We start from the raw sequence: 10493 nt of genomic DNA on the forward strand, positions 1-10493 counted from the left end.
TTCGGGTATATTATTCAAAACTTCCAATAAAGTTTGATGATCTCTTCATTGTCATGTATATTTTAGTTATTAATGAATTCTTTCTCACCGAATTTAGACTCCCCCATAGAGAAATGCAATTTTCGTAGAAGTCTGCGTTTTCAAATAACTTCAGGAAAAGTTAGGGTATGTGGGCCTTTATTACATGGCCGAGTACAGTTTATTGTACTGGAATAGGCGAGGTAGAAATTAGATATTTAAATGTATATCAAAGTTCAACTCACAGTCACACCCACACAAACACACACACACACACACACCCAAGATTCTAAGCATAGTGAAAAAAATTACTTAAAAATCATACAATATTAAACAATGTTAGTAATAATTCATTAATAAGTGAACAGGTATTCCTCAAAATAGAAAAAAAAGTAGCATGTGAAAACATGTACATGTAGATAAAAATTATTGAGTGCAACATCATAAAATGATGAAGAAAAGACTTGATGGTTTCCAACTAATTAAGAGCTGAACATTTTTCACTGGCTTTCTTTATAGTTTCCAACTACGGTAAATGAAAGCAATTCTAAGGAAATATGGTAAGCAGGTAGCCATTTCGTGGATTTAAAGATGCAAAATATGAAATATTAGCAACTTTTGTTGAAGGGTTTTTTAAAACCTTAAATGCCCATAAAATATCGATTTTTTTTTCTCCAAAATAAACGTTAAGACTCAGGCCTACGTTGCTGAAAATATCCTTTTCAATGTGTGTTCTTTTATACTGGACATGATTCTCAATTGTTATTTTGTATACCTTAATAAAAATAAGAGTAGTGCCGTCATAATGAAAAAAAATTATTTAAAAAATTGGGCAAGCAGTTTTTTCTATCGGGCAAGCAAATTTTTTCATCACTTGCCCAACAGGGCAAGTGACGAAAAAAAATTTTGTAGAGGCCTGCTGTCAGTGTAAAAAAATCAAGCATTTGTCCCAAAGAAAAAGAGAAAATAAGCCAAACATTGCCACTCTTATTTTGCCACACATGGAGATATAACTGAGAACAAGGTTATATTAGGGTTACCAAAAGGAAAATCTAAGTTTTTAAATCTATGTTAAAAAGCATTGAAAAGTACCTCACCTGAATCAGCATATTCAAAAACCCCAAGTGAATGACTTTTGGTATTCCAAAGAGATCTAAATATCTAAATCTGAGGCTAAATTAGGTACGAATTGTGACAGTTTTGTGTACAAATTTTTATTTGAAATTTCGTCGACACGCATGCACAGAGCTCGGCATGAACGAGGGATTGTGGGCGTGTCCTTTCTCGCCTCGGCCCATTATTACCCAAATAACGAAAGTACGTTCACCGTCCCAGTTAGTCTCGGATCCGAGCTTATCCAAATAAAGAATGATTAAAAAACAACCCAAAAAATAAAAAGAAGAGAAAAGAGAAAATAAATGGCTCAAATGCAGTGGTTTGGTGACGGATAGTATGCTCTGACATCTTGGTGATATAAAGATTAGACATGGCATAAGTTTTATGCTATGATAACTAAAGATCAATTTCAAGGTCAAAAGATAAAGATGTGATTCTACGTATTATTTGGATATTAAAATACAACCTGAAAGGAACATGATTTGCAATTATCAGCTTAAAATCATCATTTGTCTTAAAATGACACATAAGTGAAAGTTGGTGTAAACAACCTTTAACGATAGGATATTGGCAGATTAAAGATTTTGGGTGAATTTTAGCCATCTCTTCAAGGTCATTGTGTTGTAAAAAAATTAGGTAATACTAGATCATCCAAGTACTCATTATTGACTACCAATACTGCAAATATCAACATGATCAGGCTTTTAGTCTGTGAGAAAATCAATTCTGAAATGTGTTGTAAAGCTCACGGGTGTTGTGAATATGCTAATTTAGGGCATTTTCAGCTATTTTTAGATCAATGTCAAGGTCAAATGGTAGAGATATTGCTTTGTTTGTTATTTGGATATTGAAATAGAACCTGAAAGGAACAAGATTGGCAATTATCAGCTTAAAATAATCATTTGTGTTGAAATGACACACAAGTGAAAGTACGTGTAAATACAGTTTAGCACCCAATAATCACGGGGAAAAAACCCTGATTTATTGTTTTTGATGATTTTCAGCTGTATTTTTAAAGGTCATTGACAATTAGTCAAACTATTTGTGATGCATATCATTTTAGTACTAATTACAGACTACCATTACAGACAATAACAGTATTTGTTGACTTTTCATTTCTGATTTATTGCAATTTGAAATGTGCTGATAAACTGTATGTATGATTTTACATTGGTTTGGAGGTGTTTATGACCATTTTTGAATGCGTAAACCAGCTATTAAACATTTCGGTCAAAAAAAAATTTGTTGGTGTTGCTCCTCGATGGGACGAGGGGTGATCCGTGACCTTGAACTTGCCAACTTCTAGAAAAAATCCAACTTTGAGGGCGCCCTACAAGAAAACGATGCGCACGTTTGGGCCAATTTTTTGTAGGTCTGTTGAGCAAGTGATAGTCTTCAAATATGCATAATATTGGGCTCTAAGCTAATTGAATTTGGAAGTTATGAGCTTCCAAACATGCACCCAAAATCACTGACTTGGATGCTTAACACCCTTTTCGGCGACATTGTGCGCAATAACGGCTGGTCAGATCCGTGCCGTAATATACTGTGCATGTTAAGACTAAAAAGTTCTTCCAATTTACAGAAAATAAGCACTCTACCTCATCAAACTTAGTTGCAGCAGTCAATCAAAAATAGTAAATTTTTTTTAAACTTGGTTGTTTGGCCACGCATTGGTTGCTAAGGGAGGCCGTATCTTAGCAACCATTTGACCTTGGGGCAAATTATTTCAGATTTTTCTGTCAGACACTTGGGGAACATTTGGTGCGAGTTTAAAGAAAATCGGGGTCGGGTGACAAGCATTGGTTGATTTGACATGGATTGACCCAAATAACAAATCAATTGCAGTTGTATAAAACATGAAAGAAAATAACATGGCACATGAATTTTATCTCGACAGGCACACTATTTCATTCGATCATCGAAACAATTGCGCTGTTACACTCATTGTACACGCGCAACTCTATCTGAATTGTTTTATCTGTCCTCAGTGTGGCAAACACTAGCAGTGATGATAAGTGCACAAGTTGCAGTTGAACGTGCGCGGAGAATGAATTAAATTCGGCGGCTGAGTAAAGTCTACAAGTCACCAACGAACTTCACGATAGACCACGCCTACTTGCCGAGGTAACCAACGTTGATTGACGGTCCATTTAGTTTTTTGAGTAGTGTGAAAAAGTGCAGGCATGTATAAACTTCATTTTAATTTGAATTCATTCAAAAAAAAGCATTTTTCTTCTAATATAGATGTTTCAAACATATTCCATGTGTAAAACATGATTTTTTAAACATTTATTGCTATATTTTTATTATAAAAAGAGGATTTCTTACGCAACAACAAGTATGATATGTTGGGCAAGAGAACTGCCTTTTAGTCATAAAGCATATTTTTTATGATTTTATTATGAGCACACTCAAAGGATTTTTTTTTATTTTCTATTAATTTCCAGACCATGTTCAACAGCGCCATCTCGAGCTTGCAATAATGCATGCGATCGCACGCATTTTTCTCCATAGCGAAAACACGCGACGATTATCGTGGATTTAACCTCCAAACGTCACTTTCGATACCACATGAAGGTAAGACACTTCATCCCACATTAGTCAACTTTAATATATACAAAACAGAGCCTAACATTTGTAACTAAGATGAATTTGCTGAGGAAAAGCATTTCAATGCTCATTTTTGCCATCGAGAACAGACGATGGGTGGCAATGCGCACGGTTTACGCACTTGCAATTGGCTTTTCATTTGCCCATAGGCTTTTTGCTCATTGGATCGGCCGATCTTTTGGTAACCCTAGTTATATCATAACCTTGTTCATTGAATGAGTGGTAGAAGTAAATCATTTCTGTTTACCATATTTTTTCTGATTATTTGGGCACTCTAGTCTTAGTTAGACTTAGTTTTTCATTCACTTTTCTCATTTCTTTCTTCATTCATTCTTTCTCTTTCTTTCTCATTTTTGTTACTCTCTTTTTCCTTCTTTGACTTTCGTTCTTGAACTACTTGTAATATCCTTGTTTCTCATGTTTCTGGGAGATCATCATTACCGTAACTGCGTGGTGAGCACACCATATTAACAACGCACTGCTACACTTGGGGATATAGCTCTCTTTTAATTCGAATTACTTTCTCACAGAATTATGGTATCCCCATTGAGTATATGTGTATTACAATTGCACGTACCGATGCACGCATGTACCTTCTCGGTCCCTCATCGAACCCTATAAAAAAAATCTTTGCATCTAGGCCTACTACGGTTCTAAGGCCTAAATGTGACAACTCAATCTGAAAATCAATAGATACATGAACTTTAAGCAAAGAGTTAAAAACGATCAAAATGTACATGACTACTTACTAGGGTAGGACTAGGAGCTCCGGCCGAATTCGTAGGCCCCAGTAATAAATTTAAGATGCGCGCTTTATTTCCGTGAGCAAGTACGTATACCGTACGTGCGGTATGTACGTACGGTACGGTACCGGCACGGTATGCGGTATAGCTGTTTGGGTGTATGGCTCGATCTCATCCACCATCCCGCGGGCGTCAAATCCGGTACCAAATTAATTCGGAAGAGTATGGAAGCTTAAAAGTGCCACCGAGATGTTGAGATAATTATCTTGGGAAGTCGACATCTTGATAGCAAAAGATAAGATGACGAGATCCCGGATCTCATCATGTCGACATCTTTTAGAAGAGATGATGAGATGACAAGATCCCGGATCTCATCATGTCAACATCTTTAGATGACAAGATCCCGGATCTCATCATGTCAACATCTTTTAGAAGAGATCGGAAATTACAAGATCCCGGATCTCATCATGTTGACATCTTGTAGAAGAGATGATGAGATGACAAGATCCCGGTTCTCATCATGTTGACATCTTGTAGAAGAGACGATGAGATATGACCAGATCCCCGGATCTCATCATGTTAATTGATATCTTGTAGAAGAGATGATGAGATCTCATCATGTTGACATCTTGTAGAAGAGATGACAAGATCCCGGATCTCATCATGTTGACATCTTTTAGAAGAGATGATGAGATGACAAGATCCCGGATCTCGTCATATATCAACATCCTTTTGAAGAGATGATCAGATGTCAAGATTCCGGAACTCGTCATGTCGACATATCTTATAGAAGAGATGATCAGATGACAAGATCTTGGATCTCATCCTGTCGACATCTTTTAGATGAGATGATCTGACAAGATGCTTGCACCTGCACGCATTAACACCGGCAGGAAGTTGGTTGGACATTCGATTATCGATATTCAAACTGTGAAGATGGTTTGATATTCAGGTTCGCTATTCAAACGCGTGCATGAAATTGGTTAATTTTCGATATTCAAAATTAAGGGCTTTCAAAGCTAAATAGGAGGTTCAACAGGTGCAGCACATCTCGGGCAACCATAAATACACTGGCTTGCCCTAGTACGAGGACATTTAGGGGACAAGGTCAGTGAATAAACATTACTGAAAGTAATGTTTATCTTTTTGCTGATGATACCAAGCTATTCAAGTTTATAAGAGATCAGAATGATTGCAATTCACTCCAGAGAGATCTTATGACCATCTGAAATGCTGGTCAGAAAAATGGCTGCTGAAATTCAACCCCAAGAAATGTAGTGTACTCTCTATTGGTAACACGCAAGACCAGCAGGAAGCTTTTCCATACACTTTAACAGTGGCGTAGCTAGGATTTTTTTCCCGGGGGGGCACTGGGGGGTCCTTGCTTTTTCAGGGGGGGCACCGGCCATTTTTCCGGTGTGTGTGTATGTGTCCACAAGGGCGGATCCGACTTTCGCCAATAGGGGACGGGGCCCGAAATTATCTTCACCTATATCAGTCACTTCTTAGTTTTATTCTTATAAAACAACATAAACATAAAATAATCTCATAAGCCTTATAAAAAGTGCGAGCGCGAAGCGCGAGCGATTTTTTTTTTACTTTAATGTATTTTTTCCTGAAATTTAATTTTCTGGGCAATGTTATGTGTGATCCTGAACAAGATTCGTATGTACCCCCAAGCGCGAACAGAAATGTTTATCAACTGTTCTAGCATTATCGAAAAGGGACCTTTCTGCACTCAGCATAAATATTCAACATATCATTTAGGTGATACAATTGAGTTTTACAAAACAAGTTAAGAAATAGTCATAACAAAGCAATGAAAAATTCATATAAAAAAGTACCAATATTCAATGAAAATAAAATAACAGTTTAGACGAATGTAGGAGACCGCCATCGTGAGCGGTTAAGCTTGAAGATGATGGCGGCCTCGTAAAATGGTTCATGAAAGTTTTATTGGAGGGGTATAACTCCTTGCCGATTAATTGAATTGAAAGCTAATCGTGCAAAAGAAAATGTCTCATGACAATCATTCAAGGATTAGAGGAGCTTTATACTCATATTTTATATTTTGACAATACGTTTTTTATCGATATACGTCCACATCTTTTCTCCAAGATATGACGATCTACAACAGAAGGTTAAATATATTCATTCGACCCAACCCATTCTCATTTTTTTTTATTTTGTAAGCTGATTACAAAAAAGAGTATGTGTTATGATTAGACTGATTCTATACAAATAATGGGCAACCACTGAACATATTTTGTGCAAATGAAAGAAAAATACATGTGTCACTCAGCTTTCGGAATATTTTATTGGCGGAGGAATTAGGACTGAGTATAATAGATGAATAAGATCTGCCCATGAGATGCTTTACCGAGTTGCCCCCTAAATGTGCATGCACCGGGTCAAGCTAGTGTTTATCTGGTTGCCCGAGTCGAATTCTACAAGTTAGGATACGTGGCTACTCTGGATAGGCCGTCGGAATATCCCTGGGGGCCCCTTGAAAAAAATACTTTTTTAAATTAAAAAATGCTCTAAATAGCCCTTTATTCCCTTTAATTTTGTTAATTTGAGCCCCCTAAATGTGCATGCACCGGGTCAAGCTAGTGTTTATCTGGTTGCCCGGGTCGAGTTCTACAAGTTAAGATACGTGGTTACCATGGCTAAGCTAGCCGTCGGGATATCCCTATGGGTCCCTCGAAAAAAATCAAAAATTAAAATTTCATGCCCTTTTATTCACTGACCTTGTCCCCTAAATTTCCTCGTACTAGGGCAAGCCAGTGTATTTATGGTTGCCCGTGATGTGCTGCACCTGTTAAACCCCCTATTTAGCTTTGAAAGCCCCGAATTTTTGAATATCGAAAATTAACCAAATTCACACGCGTTTGAATATCGAACCAACTTCACAGTTTGAATATCGAATATCCAACCAACTTCCTGCCGGTGTAAATGCGTGCAGGTGCAAGCATCTTGTCAGATCATCTCATCTAAAAGATGTCGACATGATGAGATCCAAGATCTTGTCATCTCATCATCTCTTTTAAAAGATGTTGACATGATGAGTTCCTGGATCTTGTCATCTCATCATCTCTTCTAAAAGATGTTGACATGATGAGATCCGGGATCTTGTCATCTCATCATCACTTCTAAAAGATGTTGACATAATGAGATCCGGGATCTTGTCATCTCATCATCTCTTCTAAAAGATGTTGACATGATGAGATCCGGGATCTTGTCATCTCATCATCTCTTCTAAAAGATGTTGACATGATGAGATCCGGGATCTTGTAATCTCATCATCTCTCCTAAAAGATGTCGACATGAGGAGATCCGGGATCTCGTCATCTTATCTTTTGCTATCAAGATGTCGACTTCCCAAGATAATTATCTCAACATCTCGGTGGCACTTTTAAGCTTCTAGAGAAGAGGGCAACGACAAGCGCGAGGATACGTGGAAAGCTATAGACCCGAAGTGGGCACCTTGCGGCCCCGCAGACCCCCCCCCCTTTATAGAGGGGAAGGGAAAGAAGAAAAAAAGGAGATCGACGTGACCGTATACGCAGCAAGGAGGGGGGCAGGCCCCCCCCCCCCAGAAATTTGGATAACTTACATATTTTACTGAATATTTTCACAAAATTCACTTAAAGTATGCACCTAATCCCCGGGGGGCCACTTCCATTCACGAGTGGATACCATGCGGGACCATGGGGTCTCGAAAAGCACCCTAAACACGTAATTTCCATATTCTGAAAATGCACCCCTTAACAAGTATTGTCGTGTGAAACCCTACCCTTAACAAGTATGCATGTATATTGGAAACAAAACGATACTCTTGGCAAATATTCCCTGAAATGAACCAGTACAGGAATGTTTTATTGTTACGGGTCCTTCGGTCGTCGGCTTTACCTTATTTGGTTTAGTACGACCCCACCTTCTACACCGAGCGCAAATAGGACTCTAAACACGTAGTGTTAGAGCAAAAAGTACATTCTTTTTAAGACATTTTAATTTTGTTTTATCATCCCCGCAAATTGGACCCTAAACATGTAATTTTCCCAGCGAAAAATTTTCCTTATTTTTGTGTTTTTGACACCCTTATCACGTTACGTACTTAACGTGCCCTATCGTGAAAAGGACACCCTTTTACGTGTTTTGGGGGTCGCGCATGGTATCCACTCGTCAATGTAAGTGCCCCCCCCCCCCGGACCTAATCCTTCAATTTTACTTGACAAACTGCAAAACGCCTCAATGACAAGGTCGGTCGCTTCGCTTTCGAGAAATTTTACGTGCATGTGCTGCCCCCCAGTGAAAAATTTCTGCGTACGTTCATGGAGATCGAGATAAGTGGGAAAACAGAGAGAGAGAGAGAGAGACGCTCCGGGGGTGAGGGTACTAAAAAAAAATAAATAGGATGGAACTAGCCGGAGTGCAGCTGCCGCCATAAAACCCATACCTAATTTCAAAGGGAAATTTTGGCAAAAAAGGTATCTATATTAAAGTCATGCGTAAAGGCCATCGCATACCCTACTGTAGGTTTTTAGACCTTAAAGTGAAAATTTCCAACTGTTTTCTTTTAATCATTTAGTCAAGTTGATGCTGACCCACCATGTCATGGTCCAGCCAACCTAAGGAGACGACAGGATATTGAACTGAATACAGAGTCTTAAGCCTGCGTTCAGAAGTCTCTAGAAGTAAGTATCCATTTAAATATAATTATTATTGATACATGACATGCAAAATGAATATTTTTTTATAACTATATATGCAAGGGATTTATGAAGAAGATACGCTTCTCACCTTTGCGAGAGCGAAGTACGTTCAATTTTTTTTTAAATATATATTCAGACCTGAAAATTAATGTATTATAGACATTTAGGGAAATTATTACGCGTGTACGGTTTTGTCAATTCCGTATTGATTTATTTTAAAGCTTCATTGAAAAAGTTTCCTATTTCTAAGTGTACTTAAATGTATCACATGCACTCACCCACTTGCACTCACTCGCACGTTTTTACATACTTTTTATTTCGTGACATCGTTTTATAAAAATAGATCCTAATACGGTTCCCATGTAGTCCTCCTTCATGACTGCTATTGTTTCAAGCAGTAACCTGCTTAGTATAGCTCCTTATTTCAGTCTTCATAGACTATTTATCTCTTCGATTGTCACGCGAAAAATGTACTCATTTATGTCATTGTTATTGTATCAGGTTTTTTCCATTTGTTATTGATTAATGAATGAAATGCAGAAACTCCTGCAATTAACCAAAATACAAGACTTCGAAACATTTGGGAGAAATGGCTCATTGTGTCCCCAACTTTAAAAAAACTAATTTTGGCGGGAATTTGTCCCTGTCTTGGACTCATGTGGCATCCATGATTAATTTCATTACTACCACTGTTATTAAAATCATTACAGTTATCATTATTTTCGATCGTCATCACCATTACCATCGGGACCATCCACTGTAAAAAATGAAGTGCTAATTTAGCACTTTCAGTGCTTGTGTATTGACTGCACTACGAGTGTTGATTTTCTAGTTTAAATTTGAACTAGACAATCAGCACTAGTAGTGCAGTCCCTATAAAAGCATGCACTGTAAGTGCTAAATTAGTACTTCATTTTTTACAGTGTCGTCGTCATCATTTTCCTATCATCATCATTATAATCATCATCCACGTAGATATCGTTTAAAAATTATGAATTAATAAATTCTCGTGTGGGTTCGAGCGGGCAAGGGATAAGTTACCAATCAATTTCGGTACCGCCCAGAAGCGAATCTAGCAAGTTATCATGGTTATAGATCATTTAATTTGGAAAATTATGGTCTCACTGAACATGTCTCTTTGATGAAATGAGAATATAAACGCAGAGGGTAAATGCGTTCTACATCCCTATGACCCGGGCCTGTGACTATAGATCTTTGGACTATAGATTCCAAAGTTCTCTATGCGTTATTTCTTCATAGCACATTTTTAGCATCCACTTCTCAGACG

At 37.7% G+C, this 10493-nt stretch overlaps 1 protein-coding gene across 1 annotated transcript in view; it reads right to left on the reverse strand.

Annotated features, from left to right (window-relative positions):
- The window catches only part of LOC121415135 (structural maintenance of chromosomes protein 6-like), a 50116-nt gene extending 45396 nt beyond the window's left edge, over positions 1-4720 (reverse strand). The window contains exon 1 of the mRNA XM_041608257.1: positions 4497-4720. The gene's annotated coding sequence lies outside the window, so the exon portion shown is untranslated. The remainder of the gene's footprint in view (positions 1-4496) is intronic.
- Positions 4721-10493: the final 5773 nt, after the last annotated feature.

The sequence above is a fragment of the Lytechinus variegatus genome, chromosome 5, assembly GCF_018143015.1.
Source record: "Lytechinus variegatus isolate NC3 chromosome 5, Lvar_3.0, whole genome shotgun sequence".
Taxonomy (NCBI): domain Eukaryota; kingdom Metazoa; phylum Echinodermata; class Echinoidea; order Temnopleuroida; family Toxopneustidae; genus Lytechinus; species Lytechinus variegatus.